Here is a 15,095-nt window from a genome sequence, read left to right as displayed (position 1 = left end):
TACAGACACCATTACAAACCTATTAAAATATAGAAGTAAATTATATAAAATTTAGTGTTGCAATATGGAAGAATAAGTGTACTTGTATGTTGATAGTAAATTGCCTTAGTCTTTTAGGAGAGCAAATTTATTATATGTAATACGAGCTATAAAATCACTCACATAGTTCACTAATAAAATGCTACTTGGAAAATGTACTCTAAGGAATTTATCCTCCACTGCCTCTGTCCCTTATTATATTAAAACATTCCTAGGGGATCCCTGGGTGGCGCAGCGGTTTGGCGCCTGCCTTTGGCCCAGGGCGCGATCCTGGAGACCCGGGATCGAATCCCACGTCGGGCTCCCAGTGCATGGAGCCTGCTTCTCCCTCTGCCTGTGTCTCTGCCTCTCTCTCTCTCTCTCTCTCTCTGTGACTATCATAAATAATAAAAAAAAAAAAAAAAAAAAACATTCCTAGATGAGGTATTTATCACTGTAAATATTTTTAAAAAACACACTCAAATGGCCAATAATAAGATGTGAATAAATAACTTATGTATATTCTGCACTATATAAAATGTTAATTATTTAAACAGTGAAAGCCCCTCAAAAAAAGAGGGCTCCAGCTTTGTTATTTTATTTTCTTCTTTTAAACGATTGGTTGTATGTTTGTTTTTTTTTTTCTTTTCAATTATATGGGTAATACAAGGTAGTCTCACTTCCAGTGGGCTTATGGCCTCATAAGCATCCGTGACAATTAGGAGGTGAAAAGCTGAAGAATATTGTATGACATCAGCAAATGCATCCTCAGATTTTATTGAACCTCTCAAAAGGTAAAGTAAGGAATTAGCTGTTAAAAGCTCCTAATATTGCTAATAGGAAAATGAAAGAAGGTGAGGAGGCAATTTCATCTTGTTGAAACACTCAGCGGTGAAAGCCATGAAGACGATCAGCTTTTAGTATAACTTTCCCATGATAAGTACAGCTCTTACTGAAGGCAATCACTAGGACACCAGAGCAGAGACCATAGGTGTTTGCGGGGGGGGGTTGGCAGGGAGAAAACTAAATGAATTTAGAAAATTTCTTAGAACTTGGCCACCAGGGGACCTAACTGGTATTTTCTCCCCTGTTTTACTTATTAAGGAAAGGATATTGAACAAATTGAATTTTAATAGTAAACAAGACTCATTGCTGCTCCCTGAAGATGGATGAAATGGTTTTAAAGCCCACAAAGGAAAATCAATGAACTCGTGATCTATACAATTGCTGAGGGAGTCCAAAGAAGCCATCAATATGTCAATATGATCCAGCTTTCCTTAATCAGAGGTGTGCACAAGAATTCTCAAAATATACTGGATCATGGGCTTCTCTGAGCTTTCTGGTTCAGATTCAGGATATGTCAGTTGTATGTATTTTTAGAAAAAAAAATCTCAGGACATGATTATGAAGCACAAGGTATTTTGAAAACTATTGACATAGATTGATATAGATTATTAGTTTCAATTGATATAGATTGCAATCCAATTATTGATATAGATTATTGGTAGAGTGTATCATTTACAACCATAGCAGATAACAAAAAAAAAAAAACAGAAGACTCATGAAATGAAATGGAGATTCAAAACAGAAACATTAAACTTAGCCAGTATAAAAGTTGTAGTCTCCAGAGAAAGAGAGTTGAAGCAGAGTGCAGAAGATAATTTAATAATTGAATATGGATTTTGGTGTGGTCAAAATGTTACAAAATTAATCCAGAATAAGCGATTGAGAAAAACATACTCTTGGAATACATTTTTGAACAATAGCAGTGTAAGAAATTCTGGTACAATAGTTGAAAACAAGTGTAATAAGGATCAAATGAGAAAAAAATTATAAGAAAAAAATTGTCAAATCAGAAAAAAGTTAAGAAAAGAGAAAATATAAAGAAAAGAGAATAAATACAAAGGACTGGAAATGATAGAGGAAATACTACCAAACATGTGTAGTTACAACAAATGTACAGAGGTTAAATACTTTTTTAAAAAAACATGACTCATTAATTAGGACAGAAGCCCTACTAACAGCAGGAGAAGGAGGAGTTCTACATCAAGGCAAATTTTATCTACTTTATCATTTTGCCCTGGCTGGCTCAGATGACCTGAAACTCAAGGAACTTGAGTAATTTGCAGTAAGAGTGTGGACACACTTGGCAATAACTGGATTTCTTAAATGCAGATAAGTAATGTTATTTTTGCCCACATATTTATTATTCATTGTCACTTAGCCATGACAAGTATAAAATCCATTTATGACATGAAACAAGTGACTCATATTGCACAAAGAAACATAAAGCAAGGATTTAAAAAAGATAATCAAAGATATGAATTCATCCTGCAAAAATAATTGATGAATTGTGCAAACTTACTTTTACTTGTTATTTTTGCAAAATCCTATCAATAGTGGCTAGATTAAATAATAAATGAAATAATTAATGATAGAATACTACACAGCTTTTATTAAAATCCAGTTACAACTACATGTACAGACATGGAAAGATATCAATAATATACTACAAGTTTAAAACATTATATAGCAATGGGCCTAGGATGAATGGATTTGAAGATATAAAACCAAAATAATGTAATTTCTGGTTGATACAGAATATGTAGAACTTTTGACGTTCTTTAACATACACATCTGATTGTTTTAATTTTCATGATAAGCATCTAATATTTTTTACAATCAGTAAATACAAAAATGATTTTATCATTAAAAACAGCTAGAATGATGGGACGCCTAGGTGCCTCAGCTGTTGAGTGTCTGCCTTTGACTCAGGGTGTGATCCCGGGATTCGGGATGGAGTCCTGCATCAGGCTCCTTGTGGGGAGCTTGCTTCTCCCTTTGCCTGTGTCTCTGCCTCTCTCTCTTTCTGTGTCTTTCATGAATAAATAAATAAACTCTTAAAAAAATAAAAACAGCTAGAATGAAAACAATAAATAAACTATGAAGAATAAATGCAGAAAAGTTGAATGAAATAATTTATGAATTCTCAAAAAATATAAGCACTAATATTATTTTGGTGGACCATACTGTATTATATTTGTTATTAGGGCCTAATACAAAGCCTCATACATGGTAGGTAGACAACACCTATTTATTAAATGGAACCAATTACGATGATACTGGAAATGTCTATATAAAATATCATGTTAAAAAAAAGTTCTACATACTGATTATAATATTTTATGATTATAATTATGTACCCATATATAATACATGTAAATATGTATTTTCTATTAAATAAGTAGAGACTGAAAAAAATAAGGAATAATGGAAGTATTTGGATTACTATTCTAATAAAAAATCATTAACTATTTGTGCTGGTGGTAATAATAAACAAGGCAATCAAGGTTCCTGTTTTCTTGGATCCTGCAATCTTACTGGACATATTATTGTATAATAAATAATGAAATAACAGAGGAGATTCTTACAAATTGATGTAAATTCTGTAACAACCAAAGAAAGCCATTCATTAAACGGCATATAGGCTGAGAGAAGAATTTCAAGGAATCAGGTACAAAGGTTCAGAGTCTGTACAGCAGTGGCACATTTAAGGAAGATTCCTAGTAGTAAATAGAGTGGGTATCAGTGCTTTAGGAGAGAGTAAAAGGAGCTGAAGTAAGAAATATGGGCAAAGACCAAGTAATTCAGAGACTTTGCAGCCACAACACAGTGTTTGGATTTTACTCAATGTGTAATTGGAAGTCACTGAAGGATTTAGCGAGGAGAGACATGATTAGATTTACATTTTAATAAGATCAGTCTGAGTGGTCTATGGAAGAAAGGTTGAAAGGTAGAAGCAAAAGTGGAAAATAAGTTTGGTTAAGACAATTCTACAATAGTCCAAGAAAAGATGGTGTGGAACTATAGAGAGGGAAATAGTTGGGTGATTTTGAGATGAATGTGAATGGATGTCATGATTATCTGGTGGTTACAGAAAGTGAGGGCAAGGAGGCAACAAGCACCTTGGATCATTTACTGAACTATAAAGGTGGGAAGAATGACATGTTCTGGTAGATGAAATCAGTTTATTTTGGAAACATTGAATGTATGGTCTCAATTAGACATTCAAGTGGAAATGTCGGGCAGATTGTTTCAATTTCAGTGGCAATGTCTGGCTTGTGGATCCAGATTTGGGAATTCTTACTACCTAAAGTCATGGGAATATAAACACTGATAGTGTTTAACACATTCCTTTCTCCCGTGGCTAAGAAAGTCTCTGTAGCTAAAATGTATACACAGGGCAGCCCTGGTGGCACAGTGGTTTGGTGCTGCCTGCAGCCTGGGGTGTGATCCTAGGGACCCGGGATCGAGTCCCCACATTGGGCTCCCTGCATGGAGCCTGCTTCTCCCTCTGCCTGTGTCTCTCCCTCTCTCTCTCTCTATGAATGAATAAATAAAAATCTTAAAAAATATATATTTAAAAAATAAATAAATAAATAAAATGTATACACAGATGTATATTTTCAGTGAAGTTAAGACACCAGATTTGAGAATTTTATTGTGAGGCTCTTGTACAAATTGGGTTGACAATAAATGTTTGTTTCATGAGAAAAGGAATTAATTTTATTTTTGTAGAGAAGGCTTTTTTAAGCTATGTATGGTTCTTTAAAAATATATTATTCTACCATGACACAATTAACAAAAATAACTCCCTACAAATTATTTTCTGACACTTATCTGAATACTCAAATACATTTTACTTAACCACAATAACATAAACAAATGCTGGGGATCCTTAACGTGACACTCTATGTTTGAAAGACCCAGTCATGTAATAACATTCTAGTTATGGCAGTTTTCACTTAGTAAAATATATTACAATTGGTAATATCAGTAAGATCAATTCCTGAGAGCAAAGATCCTGGATGGATTCATCTGTGGTCTCCTTCATGTTTTTTTTTTTTCCTTAGGTTTTAAAAATTGATTTATTCATGAGAGACACACAGATAGAGGCAGAGACATGGGCAGAGGGAGAAGCAGGCTTCCTGTTGGGAGCCTGATGCAGGACTCAATCCCAGGACCTCAGGATCACACCCTGAGCCAAAGGCAGACACTCAACCACTGAGCCACTCAGGTGTCCCACCTTCATGGTTTTGAAGAACATATCCTAACTGGCTTCCCAAGAGTCACTTGAGTTCCTTATTTGGCCAGTACCCAGACACTAACACAAATCAGTCCCATGCCTCCCTCTGACATGCCACACCCAGCAGTCTGATACCATATTTCAAATGTTGTTGTTGCTGTTGTTGTTGTCATCGTTACTGAAAATTATAGACATTAGATTAGTTTCTTGGTATAGTTCCACCACATTGCTGCAGGTCTATAAATTAATCCCATTCTACAGAAAACAATGATATATTTAGGTTATTTCAATTCCAACTATCTTCAGGAAAAGATTTATTTTCCTTTTGTAACAGAAAAAGCCAATAATCCAAGACAAAGTCAAAGCTCATGTAATTTTTAGTTTATGCAGTAATACTAATACCTCCCTAACATGCTTGCCTGATGTTTACAGAAATATGCCATGATTCATGAGGAATTTTGAACTAGCTTATATTTACTACCTGAACTTTAGCTCCAAAGAGGATTTTTTCCTTTAAGTCTTACCTAATAAGAGAGAAGGGAATCTTGTACTGGCAGATTGTTACTATAGCAAATTTGGCAAATACTACTTTAAAAATTCTTGAATGTAAACTTTGGTCATAAAGTTTAAAGGCCTTTGCTCCTTATTTATTCAGAAAATAATATTGACATAAATATAAATCAGCTTATTATGAAAAAGCTATCTGAATTATTCACATGAATGTCTTAAATAATAAAATAACTGTTTTGGCTGCATCACAACTGACATGTACAAGTTTTTCTATTGTATTAGATATAACTGTCAATGGGCACAATCATAATTCAATTACAATGAAGGATAAACTGTTAAACTGTAATCAGTATAAAAGTTTACATTTTGCAATTATTTTGAAATCAAGAAAAAATTGAACTGTTACCTGTTCCAACACTGTATGGCTTCTTGATCTTCTCCAGTATTCAATATGTCTACTGTATATATTAGTTCTGGGGTTTATCTTGTGGAGTTCCTTATGGAAGCAATCTCAAGTGTCCAGAGCTATATTAAATTCTTCAACCTCAAAAAAAAAATTCTTCAACCTCTGATGGCATAGTCCTCAATAACTATAACCCATTGATTTTATCACCTTTTCATTTCCTTCCTAAGCCAGCTTAAATTCCATGGCCAATTACTATAATAGCCCCCTTACACATATTCTCAACTGTCTTGTCATGTTTGTTTTGGCAGAGGGAGAAGACCCATTTTGTACCCTCAATCTTTAAGGTGAAACACACACACACACACACACACACACACACAGCCATGCTAAATGCTTTTGCTTCACATTCAAGGGCAATAGCCTCAAAGAGCTCTTCAGGCTGCCCAGCAAGCATACTCTTATTCAATATTCTCCCATTTTCGTAGACAGCTACACACACTTTCTGCTCTTTTTTTTTAACTGCTCACACTTTCCCCACTCCATCGTGATAATCTTTAAACTTTTCTTTCTTAAAAAAAGATTCTATTTATTTGTTTATTTGAGAGAGAAAGAGTGAGCACGAGTGATGGACAGAGACAGAGGGAGAGGAAGAGGCAGACTCCCTCTAGGATGACCCCGGGATCATGACCTGAGCTGAAGGCAGATGCTTAACTGACTGAGCCACCCAGGTGCCCCTCTTGCAGTTTTTCTGAGAGTATAGAGTAATCAAAAGAGAATATTCTAAATTCCCACCATCATAGCTACCAATCAGCATCTGTGCCCTTTCCTTTCTGTACCATAGATGAACACTGTTCTTATACCAACTCCTCGACTTGCGCCCTCTCATCTACTCAAGAATATTGATTGGCAATTCCTCTCCCTCATGTATTACTGATTGCTTCTCCTTTTCACTGGGTCATTTCCACCAGCATACATATATCCTTCAATTTCTTCCATTCAAAAAAATATGCTTTATTTCCCATTTGACTACAGTTACACATCTGTGCTCCTATTTACACCAATTCCCTTGGAAAGAGTAGTTCTATATTCACTGTCTTAATTTTTCTTCCCCTTCTTTCTTAAAACTTATACCAGCCAGGCTTTCAACCTCACGACTCCACAGAAAAATGTTGTTTTGGATGTCACCAATGTCTTCCACATTGATAAATCCAGTACTTATTTCCCAGTTTCCATCTGGCTTGATTTAGCAGCGTTTGACACACATGATCAATCTGTTCCCTGAAATATATTCTTCACTTCCTGTACAGAATGCTTGCTTTCACAGGTTTTTTGTTTTGTTTTGCTTTACTTCACAGACTACTTCTTCACAGTCTCTTTTACACAGATTCCTACTATCTCCCCAGTCATTTCCTTTGTTATGCTTCAGGGCAGACTTTGGATCTCTAATGAATATAGATCAAGTGGCTGATGGGCTTTGGTCTCATTAGCCACTTTAAATGCCTTCTATACAGTGAAGACCCAAAAATTACAACTCTAAACCAGACCTTTCCTTTAAATTCTAAACTTATATACCTATCTGTCTGCTTGGCATGACAACTAGGAAGTACAAAAGCCATTTCCAACTTAATACACCAAAACCCCTTCCCCAATTCTGCTTCTCCTCAAGCTTTCTCCATCTAAGTAAGTCTTTTCTTTCAGTTGTTTAGTCTTAGAACTTTATTTCCTCTTTTCTCTCTTTTCCTACATTTAATCTAGTACTAAACCCTGGAAGCCACTGTAAGGACAAACAAAAATGAAAAAAGCAGAGTCTTAATTCACCCTATGGAAAGTCAGAAAAGAGACTTCTTCCATTTCCACCACTTTTCTTAGAGCATTTCCTTCAGAAAATCCTGTAACCTTACTTTTTTTAAAAAAAAATGTGTATATATATATATATATATATTTTGAAAACTAGATATAAGCCTATTATCAGTTTTATGACCCAGAAATATATTTTTTTAGGACCCAGGAGCCATCTCTTTGAAATGTAACATTTCTATGGGAAGTTAGGAGTCTGACTTCAGTGGACACATTGTTCAAGTTGCAAAACTACTTCCTGTCATAAAGATAGAAGAATCTTTTATCTCCTCTAGGTAGGGCTGATTAATAACATAGATGGTCATCTGGATTACCAGGTAAATTTAGGGTAAACTATATGTGACCAATGCTGCTGTCAAGTCCTTTTACTTAAAGATTAGTTATTGTTTGTCTTGAGATCATATATGTAATGAGTTGTGTCTTCTTTAATATATGAAAAGGTGAGGGATCCCTGGGTGGTGCAGTGGTTTGGCACCTGCCTTTGGCCCAGGGCACGATACTGGAGACCCAGGATCGAATCCCACGCCGGGCTCCCGGTGCATGGAGCCTGCTGCTCCCTCTGCCTGTGTCTCTGCCTCTCTCTCTATCTGTGTGTGACTATCATAAATAAATAAAAATTAAAAAAAAAAAGTGAGATGTCTTTCTGTCTGCAATGTCTTAGCAGATTGCTTAGCAGATTACTACATGCTACTTTAATGCTTATTCAATAATAAATTGCTTCTTTTCTCCACTACCTTTGTGGGGAGGATTTCTGTATTGGGAGATTTTATTTTCTAATTTTATTTTCCAATGATTTATCTTCTAAATTGACCAAGACTTTACAATTTCTCACAACTTTAACTTCTACCATGCCATTCCAAGCCACTTGCTCATGTCATTGGGATTACTGAAATAGCTATCTAATTAGCCTTCCACTTTCAGTTTTGGTCCTTTAAAATTTTATTATAACACTATAGTGAGACCTATCCTTTAAATCTGAAATGAGGGCAGCCCGGGTGGCCCAGCGGTTTAGCGCCGCCTTCAGCCCAGGGCCTGATCTTGGACACCCCGGATGGAGTCCCGTGTCAGGTTCCCTGCACGGAGCCTGCTTCTTCCTCTGCTTGTGTCTCTGCCTCACTCTCTCTCTCTCTGTATCTCTCATGAATAAATAAATAAATCTTTAAAAAAATCTGAAATGAAATCACATTGTGCCCTTCTCCCACACTAACTTATTATGAAAAATCATTATAATCTACAGAAAAATTAAATAAACATATTATGCATATAAAATTAACCTAGATTTATCAATTATTAAATTTTTGCAACATTATTTTATCTTTCACTATATTGTACTCATATATGTATGTATGAGTAGAATATATGTGTATTTCTGAACCATTTTTTAAAGATTTTATTTATGTATTCATGAGAGACACAGAGAGAGGGGCAGAGACATAGGTAGAATGAGAAGCAGGCTTCCCACAGGAAGCCCAATGTGGGACTCAATTCCAAGACCCCAGGATCACTCTGAATCATTTCTAAGTAAGTTGCAGCCATCATTATAATCAATTTTGCAGCATGTATTAATTAAGAACAAGGACATTCTTCTACATAACCATAATACCATTATCATACCCAAGAAATTTAGCACTGACACAATTATATTGCCAAATAATCTGTTTTCAAGTGTCTCAAATTGCTCAAAGTTCTTTATATGTATTTTAGATCTAAAATGTAACAGAATATAGCAAGATAATGCATCGCATTTGAATGTAGTGTGTTTTTAGTAGAAAAAAAGTTTTCCTTCCTTTTTATTTGAATATTTGTACAATTTTTAAAATAAAATATTCCTTAATCTAGAACTGCTTGGTTATTTCCTTATGACTAAATTAAGGTTGAAGAGTTTGGCAAAAAATGCTAAAATAAGTAATGTTGTGAACTTCTCATTGAAAGGAGGAGATGGATGCCTGGGGGGCTTAGCGGTTGAGCATCTGCCTTTGGCTCAGGGTGTGATCCTGGTCTGGGGATTGAGTCCCACATCAGGCTACCAGGGGGGAGCCTGCTTCTCCTTCTGCCTGTGTCTCTGCCTCTCTCTGTGAGTGTCTCATGAATAAATAAATAAAATCTTCAAAAAAAAAGAGAAAAGAAAAGAAAGAAAAGAAAAGAAAAGAAAAGAAAAGAAAAGAAAAGAAAAGAAAAAAGAAAAGAAAAAAGAAAAGAAAAGAAAAGAAAGAAAAGAAAAGAAAAGAAAGAAAAGAAAAGAAAAGAAAAGAAAGAAAAGAAAAGAAAGAAAAGAAAAGAAAAGAAAAGAAAGAAAAGAAAAGAAAAGAAAAGAAAAGAAAAGAAAAGAAAAGAAAAGAAAAGAAAAGAAAAGAAAAGAAAAGAAAAGAAGAAAAGAAAAGAAAAGAAAAGGAGACAGGGTCACCTCAGTCATGTAAGTGCCAACTTTTGGTTTTGGCTCAGGTTGAGATCTCATGGGTCATGGGATTGAGCACTGTGTTAGGTAACCTGCTCAGTGCTCAGCAGGGAGTCTGCTTGAAGATTCTATACCTCTGCCCCTCCCCCCAATGGACACACTGTCTCTCTTTCAAATAAATAAGTAAATCTTTAAAAAAAGAAGGAAAAAGGAGGAGACATATCAAGAAGTACATTATATCAGTTAGTCCCATTGTGGTGGTATATGCCAAATCTATCCATAGAAAAGGTAACTTTAACTCTTTTTATATAACACATAATCTACCAAATGATATCTTGAAAAATGACAAAAACCCTCTAACTCAATAGCTTTGTATCTAGTGGTTTAATATTTATTAATGATATTTCTCTACATTTGTTATTACTGTGGCAGTGGCAAATGGTAATTTTTATAATGTATCATTATTCTACATTTATTGGTTAGCATAATCTGAAAATAATTGCTTTTCTACCACTGTTCCATTTTATTTGTAGCACTTTGGCTTTATGGACTGATGTTTTAAAAAGAATGTAATGTGTTATCATTCCTGATTGTGCCAGTCAATATCTATACAGGAGTCAGGAAATACATCAGATATTGTAATAGAGAGAATTTAATATGAAGAATTTAGCCATATAAAGAGGTTAACCAGGTTATTGAAAAGGCAAATAAAACAAAAACAATAATTATAAAATGCTAAAGTATTATTGAAATAGTGATGATGAAGCAAATAACACTCCAGGACCAAGAAAGAATAATGATAGTAATCAGTTAAGAAATGGATTTAAGGGTCCAACCTGATAGGCAGAAAAGGGGTAAGTTTAGGCAATGCTTTTTAGGTTTAGGCAATGCTTTTTAGATGATGGCTAAAAAACAAAGAACAGTAGTTCAATAGCTTTGTCATTCATACTACACTGTATGGACTACATGGATAACATTACTTTGATAGTCTCATGAGAAGCAAGTGACAAGTATTTTAGATGCCTTAGTGAGGCATATGCAAATTAGATGGTCATAGATAAAATCACAAAAAAATCAGGGTTCTTCACTACAATGAATATTCTGAGGGCCCAATGGTAAAAGAGTGCCAACTTCTCTACAACTTAAGCAACAAAGTATGTTTTCTAGCTTTTGAAGTTTTAGTTTTTTGATACATAAAATATGATTGAGTAGTTCTAATTTTGATTCCTTTTGTTATAATTGAATTTTGAATATCTTCATGTGTTCAGGGCCATGTTTATAGATTTATTCATTCTTTAACCTCAGGATTTTAGTGTTTTTATTTTATTCTCAATTTTAAAGAATAATATAGTTTCTATAGTTTTTTAAAAATTTTTAGATGGTGCTAATTATACTAAGGGAAGACAATTTGTTTTCACACATTGGCCAGATACCTAAAAGAGGAATGCTTTGATCAGCTGTTCTCTTCCATGTGGAAATTCTTCTAATAGTAAAATTGGAATTTGGGGGATGTTATTTAATTTAAAAGTTTTTCCATGTAGATTCCAAACAGAGATATGTGGCATATAGCTGAAATTGATTTAGTGAATTGCTTACTGCAGGTATTTTTCTGGAGGATTTAGTTAGTCTCTGGACAATATCAGCAACTTTAAAAATAACACATTATGCACTTCTTTGGAATGACTCATTGTCTCTGGAAAATGCTGTGATATCTCCATTTTATAGATGAGAAAATTGTAACTCAGAGAAGTTAAGTAACTTATCTATAAAGTCTCACATTTAGAAACTGGCAAAACTGGAACTAGAACACAATTCTTTCTTCTGCAGTGCCAAATTTTAATGACTGCTGCCCTAATCCTGAAACACCAGTTTTTAAAATCCATGCTATTTTCAAATCTTCTCCTTAAACACCTTATTTACATCATTATACATCTATCATTACTAAAATATATGGCATCCCCTGTGGCCGTCCAAAGTGGAAACCCCTAATTTTGTACCAGTTCTGCATACTTAAGAGTATTGTCCTAGTTATCTCTTGCCAGGTTCAAATTATTGGACCTCCACACTCTGTGGCCTTGAAGCTCATGCTTTCACCCTCTCTCATACCTGACTTCCCTATAGTCTTTCCTTCACATTTATTGAACGTTGCGGCTCTAACTCACAGTTGTTTTATCCATATTAAATGCCATTACTGGAAAAATATCTAGCTTTGTATGTACTACCTTACATTTATTGTTTATCAAGCACTTACTTTGTCTAGCCAGTAGGTTATGAAATTTTCATAGATGCTATCTAGTCCTTAACAATCGTATGAAGTAGGTGTAATTACTCATTTTGCAAATGAGGAAATGGAAGCAATAATAACAAATTTGGCCATGTTATAGGAATGATGGATCCAGGATTGACCTGGGTTGGGTCTTCCTTCATTGCTTATACTCTACTGCCTCTAACTGTATAATAGAAAGTCACAGCTTAGGCAGTCTTCTTTTACAGGAGAATGCCATTGATTCTCTTTAGTCTTGGGGAATGTGTTCAACACCCTGGGAGCATAAGCAGAATCTTCTGACAAAAACAAGTTATATAAGTTTATGAAAGTTAATGAAAACTTGAGGAAAACTTGGAAAAAGTGAATGTATAACAGAGAAAATAAATAATTTCTCTGAAGAGTGAACACTGCTTCCACCTGTCCTCAGGTTATTTGCCTTGCTCTTGGCAAGCCTTCCCATGACAGGGCTAAGTGAATTCTTATTAACAAGAATTTCCAAGTTTCATCCTAAATTCTCTTCAGTCAAAAAGAATTCTTTTCTTTACCCAGCCCAAGTACTATCTCATTTTCTGCCTCAGAATAACTGGAAATGAAAATGTCACTTCTTTTAGAAAAACAAGAAATACAAACCTTCTTAATGTACTTTCAAAAATGAGATAATTTGACTCTCATACCTCAAAAAAAAACCTTAATCACTATATTCCATAGTGTAATTCCAATATCTGAGTTATTCAGTCTTAATTTGTACAATGTTAGGATTTCATCAGTCCAGTTCAGATAACAATGATCCCAGTCGATTAATCAAGTTCTTTGTCACAGTCTGTCAGCTTGATATGAAAAGAACATTAAGCCAGTATGCACCTTCTTTTCCCCTCAGTTTTGTAAATTTTCTGAAGACAAATGCCTTAAGAAATAAAGAATTGATATACCTTGGTCTGGCTTCCTTTTTCTCCTCAAAATTTATGTCTTGGATGTTTACTGAGATAATAATTGACATCAGAATTTTAGAGCCAGAATCAACTTGAGAATTAATCTAACTCATTTTTTAAGGTGAGAACAGATGTCTCTCTGTGTAGTTATGTAATGTATGGTCACACATCTAGTTAATGCCAGTACTTTGACTAGAATCAAATATATCTAAATTCAGAGAAGTAGTTCTAAGAAAACATGCAAGATTCTTCTGTCTGCTTTTCTGGCCCTTGGAAGAGTTATAGATATGGAACAAAATTTGTATCAGAATTCTTCTGAATGTTTCAAGAACAGCAGTTTTTATATCATTTATGTAGCCTCCTGTCACAGAAAAATATCAGTATTATATATGTATATATCTACCTCACATATACACATACACATCCTGCAAAGTAAAAGAAGTTAAATGTCTACATCTATAATATGATGTATAATACTTTTTCTATGAAGGGTCAGGTAGTAAGACTTTCAGGTTTGTGGGTCATATGGTCAATTTGTTATAGTAAGAAAATGGTCGCAGACAATAAATGAATGAGGATGGCTGTATTCCACTTAAACTTTATTTACAAAAACAGTAGGCAGACTGTAGTTTTCCAATTTCTACTCTAGACTATGTATTCATTGATTGGTCAATGATTCTTTAAATATTTATTGAGGAAGTCTTTTATGGCAGTAACTATTCTAGACATTGAGACTAAAGCAGCAAAGAGAGCAAACTACCTGTTCCATGAAGCTCAGGGTCTGGTGATGATGCGTTATTAATTTAGTATGTACTAATTAACAGTAGTAAACTAATGACTGACTATACAATATTTTTGGATGAGGAAAAACACCATGAAGAAAAATAGAGCAGAATAAAGTGTTAGGATTTGACAAGGCCAAGAAAGGACTTGCTAAACAAGAAAGCAGGGCCAAGAAATTCTCATTGATGAGGTAATATTGGAGCATAAGACTGCATCAGGTGGATGCAGGCACCATTTTGATATTTGGAAAGTTTAGTTAGCAGTCCTGTGTGGATGGCTGTTCTGTTCATCTATCCGTCTGTTTTTCCTTCTCTAGCATTATTTAGTTCTTTTAACATCTGATTTACATGTGCCCTGTACTATGATATCTGTGCATGGTCGTCATTTGATACAATCCTTTATTATCTACTTGAACTGCCCCCAAAGAGATGTGAGGTCACTTGCCTCGGCGAGTATGTGAGGTGTGAGGTCACTAGCCTGACACAGAAGGCTACTGAAACATCCATACCTTATCCCTAATATCTGTGAACTGAAGTAGCACTGTTGCGTTTTTCCTTCTGAGCCAGAGAAAGCTTTGACACCACAAAACCCCTAACCAGATGGAACTGCCACTTTGTATGCACCAAGTATTTTCTCTATAACAAAAAATAATCATTGAATTTAATTTAATAGTACATAAGTTTGGAGGTCATGTCCACTAAATTGCTAACCAACCAAGGCAGTAATATATACAGTAACTTAAAAAAGGAAATTTTCTGAAATAATTTCATGATCTCCCTATACAGGCTTCAATTTTATTTTCTCGAAAATTATATGATTAGCAAACTCAATAATATAGCAGAAAG

Source organism: Canis lupus, chromosome 8 (assembly GCF_011100685.1).
Source record: "Canis lupus familiaris isolate Mischka breed German Shepherd chromosome 8, alternate assembly UU_Cfam_GSD_1.0, whole genome shotgun sequence".
Taxonomy (NCBI): Eukaryota; Metazoa; Chordata; class Mammalia; order Carnivora; family Canidae; genus Canis; species Canis lupus.
The sequence above is the reverse complement of the archived record's forward strand: the minus strand, read 5'-3'. Positions refer to the sequence as shown.